This window comes from Lolium rigidum, chromosome 1 (genome assembly GCF_022539505.1).
Source record: "Lolium rigidum isolate FL_2022 chromosome 1, APGP_CSIRO_Lrig_0.1, whole genome shotgun sequence".
NCBI lineage: Eukaryota > Viridiplantae > Streptophyta > Magnoliopsida > Poales > Poaceae > Lolium > Lolium rigidum.
In genome coordinates, this window is record NC_061508.1 from 319,093,223 (window position 1) to 319,104,233 (window position 11,011).

Consider the following 11,011-nt stretch of genomic DNA (forward strand, 5'->3'; position numbering starts at 1 on the left):
GCCTTTTCTTCTTCGGTTCATGCCATCCTCGGAGATTTTTTTTTTGAGAAACACAGTACAAATGCAGACGCTCGGAGATTCGTACCGGGTCCTTCTACTTCTAAGTACTCCTTCCATTTTAAAAAAATAGATGTTTTACTTTTATCTAGATATGGATGTATCTAGATATATTTTAGTTAGAGACTGGCTTCTCGATGTGTGGCGACGCGAGCGGCGGCGCGCCTAGCTAGGGCATCGGCGGCATGGCGGACAGCGACCTTGGTGCCGGTCTGGGCGGCGTCCTGGTGATGGTGGTGGTGGCCTCCGGCGGCGGGCCATGCCGGCAGTGAAGATGCGAGGTGGGACGAACCAGATGGGTGTAAGCCCTAGGTCGGTCTTCTCCTTTCCCTCTCCATGATCTTGGTTGTCGCAGGTGGAGGGTCGGCCGGTTGCAAGGCGTCTCGCCGCGTTGCCTTGGCCGGTCTGGGATGGTCGGCGGCGTTGCGCCCGGCCTGAATAATGGTGGCGGTCCTCGGGTTTCTCTTATGCAAATATGAAGACCTGCCTGAGGCATGTCCGTCTTCATCCGGCTGGAGTAATGAGTTTCGGAAAGCTCCGCCGGCGAATGGAACAGTGCATCTTTTGCCTGGAGTTTGCTGGATCGGGTGGTATTCGGTCGTGCGCACCCATGCTTTTATTCCGACCGTTTGATTCTGGAGGGAGCGACGCGAAGCCCATATTCTGTATTGCCATTAGATGACATTCTGGTCCATGGTGAAATCAGAGGAGTGAAATATCGTCAAGGTCGGATCGGATCGTAGCACTAGCTATGGAGGTTCGAGTCTATATTGTTGAGGGGCTTGCTTGGTGTTCCGAGTTTCGCAGCAGCAATATGCAAGTGGGGGCGGCAGAAAAGGTGAAATTCAGAGTCTTACCTTTCAGGATGAAAATCAGAGGCGGCCTTAACTGGTTGTCCTGGCAATTGCTTTATTGAAGGCATTGTTTTGAGAGCGGGGACTATCTTCAGAGTGAAAACCTAAGATCTTTTGATCGGGCGACGACGGTGCTTGTGCACTGTTTCCTACTTGGAGGCGTCGTTTTTTGGAGAGTCTGGAGTTCAGGTGTTGTCATGGTGGTGGATGTATTGTTGCTGCTAGGGCTGGAACACCGTAGCGGGATTATTTGTTTCTTAGTTTTATTTTTTATTTTCTGGCTGGGTGCATCTGTACTACCATTATGGTATTGCGTAGTTATAGAGGCTGGGTGTAGTTGGCGCACCCCTTACTGGTGCACCACTGATAAGCTTGGGGGAGGGGTGGGATCTGGCAGATCTGTAGTGGTGGCGCACCAAAAAGGGGTGCGCCACTAGTATTTTTCTATCAGTGGAGTACCACTTTTTGGTGTGCCACTAGTAAGTAGCAGTTGCGCACCCAAAAAATTGTGCTCCACTGGTAGTGTGGCAACACAGAATAGAGTTTTGCGCCGCTTCCTTCAGAACCAAACGGCCGGAATAAAAACATGGGTGCGGACGACCGAATACGACCCGATCCAGCAAACTCCAGGTATAAGTGCACTATTACATTCGCTGGCGGAACCTTCCAGAACTTATCGCTGAAGTACTGGCTTCAGGACGGTCACCATCTTCGCAAAAGAAGAACCCTTGGATAACCACCTTTATTGAAGCCAATCAAGCATCCCCACGCCACCCGTTGGAACCTGCAAGATCCGCCGCATGGCTGCGGTACAGATCGTCGGCTTCCATGCCTGCCCAACTCGCCACTGAGACTCGGTGACCGATCGTCATACCCACCGCACCATCCTTAGGCTGACCGTCTCCGGCGAAGAAGAGGGCCGCCTCCACCATCATACCTAGGGTTGCTGCCCCAGGCGTTCTCGTCCCGCGAGAGAAGCCCATGAGCACTGCCTCGCGCTGTCCGGTGGCGGGGAGATGCAGCAGGTGTTGTGGCATAGAACGAAGACCTAGCTGCCACCTACTGGACATCGTCGCCTCCATCGGCGTGCCGGCACTTGAGAAAAGTGGAGCGGCCTGGACGAGACATGCGTCGCGGATCAAGTCGCCACCGTCTACCCACGGTCCGCTGCCAGCGTAGAGGAAGGTCCTGGCGGCCGCTACCCACCGCAGCAGGAGGAGATCCGCTGCCGCCACGCCACGCAGGCTTTGCCCGGTGGCCCCTCCAGCGGCTGCGGCGGGATGAGGGGTGCGGGAGGGTGTGTAAGGGTTGGGTGCAGGAAGGTGGGCGAGCCTTGTAAAATGGATTTTTTAATCTTGGTGAAGATTAAAGCTTACTTCTCAAGATAAATTGCATGAGTACAAGGTCCAGTCTAGGCCTCAAGTATAAATAGGAATCTAAATTCACGTTTGTGAGGATCTAAACTCCACTCGTTCAACTAGTTGAACTAGGCTCATTTCTATATCTATACCTAACAATAAAAGCAAAAATATTTCCGCAGTTTGATTTGGTTTGGTACGTCGTAAAATCGCGTCCGTCCGCCCGTACCTGGTCGTCGAATCGTGTACACCCCGCCGCATCCATCCGTCGGGAAGAAGGGATCAGGGACGAGCATATCGTCCAGGCTGGCTGCTCCTGGATTCCATCTACAACTCAGGTTGGCTGCTCGTGGGTTCCATCTGTCGTCGTTCTCATCTGTTTGGCCCCAGTTTGTTCCGATAGGTTTCTGTTTCGTCCCTGGATCGGGATAATATCCAAGCTAGTATGGCAGCGCCATCGGCAAACTCCGGGAATTGGCCGGGAGGATCTGAGCAACACAAGGAGGAGGCTATTGATGACCTTCTCCACTGCCCGGGGATCGGAGATGATGAATTTGATGACCTGGTGTTTGAAGACTTGGATGGGGTGCCGAAAGAGGGTGTTAAGTGGATGGCCCTGGCTAGGGTTCATACACAAAATTACTTCAGTACTTCTACATTTGAGCAGCATATGAAAGTAGCCTGGAGCCCTGCAAAGGAAATCAAATTCAACCATCTGGAAGGTAACTTATTTACTGTCCAGTGCTTCTGTCTAGGTGATTGGCTGAAGGTTGAAAAAGGAGGGCCTTGGTTATTTAGGCAAGCTATTGTTTGCATTGAACTGTATGATGGCATGATGGACACTGACCGGATCGATCTCAATTTCTTTAGCGCATGGATTCAGATTCAGAAACTTCCTGTTGGATATCGCAATGACACTTGGATAAGAAATCTGATGGAGAAGAAAGTTGGGAAAGTGGAGGAGATCCAAACGAATGTCCAAGGTGCAGGTAATTTTGTCAGGGTAAAAGTCCGTCTCGATGTTAGGAAAAATCTGGAACGGTGGGTGTCGATGTGCAGAAGTGGTCAAAGAGAGATATTCAGGCTAAAATATGAAAATATGCCACGCTTTTGTGGCGCTTGCGGACTGATTGGGCACTCCCATCTTGATTGTGGCAATGGAGAACATGTGGAGGCTGATCCTAAGTGGGGCGACTGGCTAAAAGCTGACTGGGAAACCTAGCATGGTCGGGGTATGGCTGGTGCTAGAGGACGAGGAATAGGTACCAGGGGAGAAAGGGCACCTGATGCCTTTGATGGTGGCCGTATGAACATTGGTGCACGAGGTGGCCATATAGGAGAAAACTGGAGACATAATGCTATACCCTATGTGAATGGGACTGCTGACGTGGGCATTACCCTTCGGGTAACCGACATTGCCCTACCCTATACGATCTAACTGGAGGCGCATGAAGGTATTCGATGACAAGGCGGGCCACTTGGATGTCGCAGCGGAAGATTCCTTGGCGGGCAAGACAAGGAAGGAGCCGAACAAGGAAAGTTTAGAGCTAGGACTATTGTAAACCTAGTCGTACTCGGTTAGACCTCTTGAGACCTTGCCACCTATATAAAGGCCAGGAGAGTAGCTGCCGAGGGACACGATCAATCTTAGCAACCTTAGCCACCAAAAGTCTAGAGCTAGGTCGCCGCAGCACTTAGCCTCTCGACGAGATCTCAGCCGAACCCTTCGGCACCCCATTGTAACCCAATATACTCATAATCAAGATCAGACAGGCCGGACGTAAGGGTTTTACCTCATCGAGGGCCCCGAACCTGGGTAAATCGCTCTCCCCGCTTGTCTGTGAACCGATGTCTCGTATCAGCTTACAGGATTCCATCAACCCTAAGCCCCAATCGGAGGGCATTGCCGAGGAGTACCCTCGACAATTGGCGCCGTCTGTGGGAACCCTGTCGGCACAAGATCGATCATCGGCAGATCCAGTCATGTCATCGGCAGCTTGATCGACACCATCATCGCCAAGTCTGGGAAGCCCGATTCGATTCGGCTCCTACAATTCACCCCGCACAGCAACTCATCTCGCTCGACCTTTTCTGATCTACAAGGAAACATGGAGATGACCTTCGGCAACGTCCACTACAACGTCAACTCGGAAGGAGTCATTCGACTGCTAGAACCACTCGCCTCCAGATCGACAGGTCCAAGCACGTCGTCATCAATCGACCCTTCTGCTGGTCTGACGGACTCGACGAACTCGCCCGCACCATCGACTCCTCGTTCGACATCTTCCATGTCGGTCGGATCTGACAATCCCACATCTTCGGAGATGACCTTGTACTACTGCTTGAACTGCGACACCAGGCACGGGCTAGGATCAAGCGACGCACCATTCATCTGCAATGCCCAGTACTCATCGGGAGAGGACAGTGTCGACAGCATCGTCCAAGGTATCACCCGAAGAACAGCACATCACCAGGTTTATGTCGCCAATAACACGGGAAACACAAGGAACAGGGGAGACGGAGATCACACCCCCCGCTCCAGCAGACGAGCAAGTTTTGGAAACAGTGCCAGTAACAACAACATCGATTACACCATCGCAGAGGAGGAGTGGGCAGCAGCCAAGGCAGCCGTGCTTAACAACACACCGCTCCCTGCAGGAACCTCGGTTGGAACCCTCAACGCTTATCGCTCTATATTGGAGAAAAAACCGGGAACGCCTATCGAAAGAGCAAGCCACCCTCAAGAGACGCCTATCTGCTGCAGACCAATCTAGTGAACGACGGAGAGGCTCGCGAGGAAGTGCCTCTCGAAGCACTCAAGGGGCAGGCAAGCACCGATCAAGGTTATCCAGACTCTCGGAGGACGACGCCAGAGAAATAACGTCGAATCTGACCAAGTCTTTTATGACCACGGACACGGCGGGCATGCCACGGCCAAAAACCGTCGCAGGAGCGACCGCCAATTTCGCAGCATACCTCATCAATCAGCGCCCTGAAGGTTCTATGGCCCAAGCTCACCGAGGTGCCCTAGAAAGTCTCGCAATACTGGGAGACAACCTGGTCCCGCGGAAGGAAAAGACCACGTTACAGGCCAGAGTTCATGCGAGAGACGCTCGAGATGAAATCACCCAGAACAGAATCAACAAAGCAAGGCGATGACGCGCCGCTAGGGAGGAGTATGACAGTGATTCTTCGGATGAGAGCCAGGAAAAAGACGACGAGCTAAGGGGGGCCGATTGTTTAAGCTACAAAATCCGCGAGGCAATGCCACCCAGAAATTTCAAACCTACCCCTACTGACGCCGCCAAATACGATGGACAGCAGGAGCCGAGGTCCTGGATAGACGACTACTTGCAGACGGTGATTCTGCACAAGGGAAATCAGATAGCAGCAATGCAATGCTTGCAGCTTTACCTGAAGTATTCAGCACGAGCTTGGTTAAGAGGTCTACCTAAGGGTTCCATCAAGTCATGGGACGACCTAGTAGACGCCTTCATTGCCAATTTCCAAGCAACATACAAAAGGCCGTCGGGAATGAGGAACTACGGCATTGCCAGCAAAAGCAGAAGGAATCGATGCGTGCATACATCGGGAGATTGACCAAGCTCTTGAACGCTGCTGAAGATGTCTCTGTCGACAGAGCAATTGATGCCTTCAGCGATGGCATCCGACGTGAAAGCTACATAGAGGAACTCGGGCGCAAAAAACCAAAAACCATAACCAAGTTAATGGAAATCGCCAACAGCTGGGCTGATGGCGAGGACAACGTACGAAAGCCGCGATAGCACAGTGATGACGAAGACAATGACCAGCCGAAGCATGACTCGGGTGGACGAAGGGATCGCCATAAGAAAAGGAAAAACCGCAGTTACGACGATAGTAACCTAGTAGCCGCAGGGTACTCTGATCGGCAGGACGATCGGTATGACGACAAACGAGACGATCGGCAGGACGACACTCGGAACAACTCTGGAAACCGTGGCAACTATAAACCACGACCACAGAGGACTCTCAAGTTACCCTTCGCCGAACAGATAAACGCTCCTTGCTACCTGCACTCGTACATCGACTCTAATGACAACAAAACGAAGTCAAGCCACCTGCTCAGATATTGTAGGCAGTTCATCGAAATGCAGGAACTCATCCAGCAGCAGCCGCAGCCACCAAGGACGAGGGCAAGTGTAAATCTGGCCCCTGCAAAAACCTGAGCTCGCACCAAGTCTTGAATTTTCTTGGTATTCCCAAATTCAGACATCAGAGTCAACAACGTAGGAGGGACCGCGTTCAAGGGGAACATCGTCCTCCAAATTACCCTTAGGGCTTTATTAGCACTTGTCAAAGAAATGGTGGACCTGCTGGACCCGATCTTGGAATTGTACGACAGCCGAAGCTTTCGAGTGCTCCCTCCAGAAAATTTCCTCGGCTGATGACAGCTGAGTCAATGCGTTCACTAAGGGATACTGCCACTAGCCCGCTCAAGGGTAGGGACATGGAGATTGATCATGATGGGAATGGCATATCGGGCGCTAAGAGAAACTTGCTAGATGAATTTTCTGAAGAAGATGGACCAATAGAGAATACAATAGGAGGCAATCTAGCAGCGACAGAGACTTTACCGCCACAAGCTGGCGCGGAAACGGATGAGGGAGATGCATCAAAAACAAACAAATCCAAGCGTACGAAAAAGGATGGAGCTGACTCCTCCTCACTAGGATCGGCGAGTTCCCGCGAGGAGCTCGTTCGGTCGCAATGAAAACCCTATCCCTGAACTGTCAGGGTTTGGGTAATATCCAGACAGTTCGTGCGCTTTCTGATGCCCGGAAGCGATATGACCCAGAGGTGATCTTTTTGTCAGAGACACACCTAGAGACTTATCCAGCAGAGTGTTTGCGAAAGAAACTAAACATGGATTTCAAGATTGTTAACCCTATTACTGGAAGAAGTGGTGGAATGGCTCTATTCTGGAAAAAAGAGGTGAATGTTCAACAACTTTACTCCGCTCCCAATTACATCGACGCCAAAATTGTTGAGAGTGATGGCACATAATGGAGGCTAAATGGTTTGTATGGGGAACCTAATTGGCAAGATAAGTACAAAACCTGGGAAAATGTGAGAGTTGAAGGGACAGCATAATCTTGCATGCGTGATCATTGGAGACCTAAACGAAATTCTCTTTTCACATGAAAAGGATGGAGGAAACCCAAGACGAGAGAGGTATATGCAAGCATTCAGGGATGCTCTGTCTGATTGTAACCTGGAGGATATTGGTTATACAGGAGATCGTTTTACTTGGAAGCGTGGAAGGTTACGTGAACGACTTGATCGAGCCGTAGCTAATAATGCATGGTCTGACTTATTCCCTGGAGCTGTTCTGCAACATTTGGATTACTGTAAATCTGATCACCGCGCTATTCTACTTGACACTGAGTTTCAGAACCATCCAAGTCAAGCTCGCGGTCCACGTTGTTTCGAAGCGAAGTGGTTCCAGGAGAAAATTTTTAAGCAGATTGTTGAAAGGGCCTGGGTGAAAGCTGGCGATGCTGAAGCAAATGGCGGGGTTCTGAATAGACTGGGCCGGGTCCATGACGAGTTACATGAGTGGAACAATACGGTTCTGAAAAATCCCAAGAAGCGTCTGCGCAAGCCAACGAGAATTTGAAAGTGCGGTCTCTGGCGCCATCACGGATGAAAGTGAAGCTAGGGCCTTGGAGATGGCGAATTTGATTGAAATGATGTTGGAACAGGAGGAGATCCATTGGCTTCAGCGAGCACGAGCGAATTGGTTATCACAGGGGGATATGAACACTTCATTTTTTCATAAGTTCACATCGGCTAGAAGGAAAAAGAATTTTATTAAGGCACTAAAAAATGAGGCAAACCAATGGGTAGAAGGTACGGACATGCTGAAGCCTATTGCTTTCGATTATTTCTCTAATCTGTTTACTTCTGAGGTACATGCTGTTGACCCGGCACTACTGGAGAAAATCCAACCCAGGGTAACAGAGGAGATGAATACCAAATTAAGAGCTCCATTTACTGCTGAAGAGGTTAAAAAGCGACATTTAGTATTAGTGACTTCAAAGCACCGGGCCCTGATGGAATTCATGCGGTATTTTATAAGCGTTTCTGGGATGTGTTTGGTGAAGATATTACTTCAGAATTTTTTCAAGCACTCAATTCAGGTACAATTCCGGCTGGTTGGAATGATACTATTGCTGTTCTTATTCCTAAAACTGATGATCCAGAGCTTATCAACTAGTCTATGCAATGTTTTGTATAAAATTATCTCCAAGATTCTTGCTTTAAGGCTGAAAGGAATCCTTCCTGAAGTTATTTCTCCCATGCAAAGTGCATTTGTACCTGGAAGGCTTATAACAGACAATGTGCTTGTAGCAGATGAGAGTATTCATGCAATAAAAAACAAGAGAATTGGTGCAACTAGTTTATGTCTTTGTTAAGTTGGATGTGCATAAAGCTTATGATAGAGTGGAGTGGATTTTTCTGGAGAATATTATGAGGAAGATTGGTTTTGATGAGAATTGGATCAATTTGATGATGGCTTGTGTTAGGACTGTCAGATATCATGTGAGGTTTAATTCTGAGGAAACCGATATGTTTGCACCTACAAGAGGGCTTCGCTAGGGGACCCTCTATCACCTTATTTGGTTCTGTTGTGTCTTTGAAGGATTATCGAGTCTTTTGCTGTATGAAGAAGAAGTTGGTGGCATTGATAGGATAAGGGTGTGCAGAAATGCACCGTCAGTTTCACACCTTTTATTTGCTGATGATTCCCTGATTCTCATGAGAGCGGATATGACTAATGCAACTTCACTGCAGCAAGTTCTTGATACCTACTGTGCTAATTCGGGACAGATGGTGAGTTTAGCAAAATCCAGTATCTTCTTTTTCCCTAACACAAATGCATTGATGAGATCAGAAATTTGTGAAGCGCTACATATAGATACTGAAGCCCTTTCAGATAAGTACCTCGGCCTTCCAGCATTGGTGGGGGCGGATAGAAGTGACTGTTTCAAACATTTTATTGAAAGGATTATTCAAAGAATTAATGGGTGGAAGGAAAAGCAATTATCTATTGAAGGAAAAGAAATTCTGTTAAAGGCCATGGCTCAGGCAATACCTGTGTATGCAATGTCTATATTTCAGATTCCTAAGGGGGTGTGCAAGAGTATGATGGATGCAATAGCTAAATTTTGGTGGGGTGATGATGAGAATAGTAATAAGATGCATTGGTTTGCATGGTGGAAGCTCTGCTACCCAAAGGATGAGGGTGGCATGGGTTTCAGAGAATTTTAGAGTTTCAACCTGGTAATGTTGGCAAAACAGGTTTGGAGACTAATTGAGGATCCTAATTCTCTATGTGCTAAAGTTCTAAAAGCAAAGTATTATCCTAAAGGCAGGGCCAAAGGCGGGGTCATCATTCACTTGGCAAAGCATTGTCGCTGGATTGACCACTTTCAGAAGAGGTTATATCTGGAGGGTAGGAAATGGCGATGATATAAATATTTGGAATGATCCGTGGATCCCATCAAGCCCAAATAGAATGGTGACTACTAGCCGAGATAATACTATTCTGACAAGAGTTTGCCAATTGATCAGTCCAATCACTGGATAATGGGATGAAGACCTAGTACTGTCAATATTTAATATGGTGGATGCAAATCGGATTCTTCAAATACCGGTGACTTTAAATGGCTTTAATGATTTCATCTCTTGGTCACTCACGAAGCATGGCTTTTTCTCCGTTCGGTCAGCTTACCATAAGCAATGGCATCACCAATTTGGCCACCATGCTGCACAATTGGCTTTGCCAGGCACCTCAGTTTTGAACCCTGTATGGCGCATTCTTTGGAAGCTACAAATTCCAGGTAAGGTTAAAATTTTCATTTGGAGAGCTCTACATGGAATTTTTCCTCTAAAAAGCATTCTGGCTAATAGACATGTTGGGACAAGTGGAGAATGTCCCATTTGCCATAGGGGGGGGGGGCCAAAGATATTCACCATCTTTTATTAACATGTGGTACAACACATGAAATATGGAATCACCTTGGCTTAGGTGAGGTTATGGAGGCAGCTCAGTCTATTGATAGGGCTGTGTCGGCTGTTCTTGAACATATTCTTCGGCTTCCAGATAATGCCTACCCGTGTCTCCAAATAGTGAAGCCGAAGGAAACTGTCTCGACGGCGGCTTGGTACTTGTGGTGGATTAGAAGATTCCGTACGCATAACGAGGATGTGCCTCCTATCTATAAATACAAAATGTCTATTTTAACTATTACAGCAAATGCAAGCAAGAGCAAAGGTAAAGGTGATCCGATGTCTGAGCGATGGATGAGGCCGGAGCCCAGAGTTCTCAAACTCAACGTCGACGCGTCATTTCATGTAGATGATCATGCTGGGGTGGTGGGGGCTGTGATCCGGGACTATGAAGGCCGCCTCGTTGCGGCTAGCTGCTCCTTGCTCCCACATGTCTCCTCAGTGGCGTTGGCTGAGGCCCATGCAATGAAACATGGTCTAATATTGGCAGAGAGATTGGGTTGTAACAGGGTTACTGCTGAATCAGACTCGTTGGAAACAATTGAAGCTTGTACTGGAGAGCACAGGTGGTGGAATGAATCAGCGGCGGTCTATGCAGACTGTATCGACAAAGCCTCAAATATTGGAGATGTCTGCTTCAAATTCTATCCTCGGGAAGCAAATCAAGTGGCCCATGCGTTAGCTAGT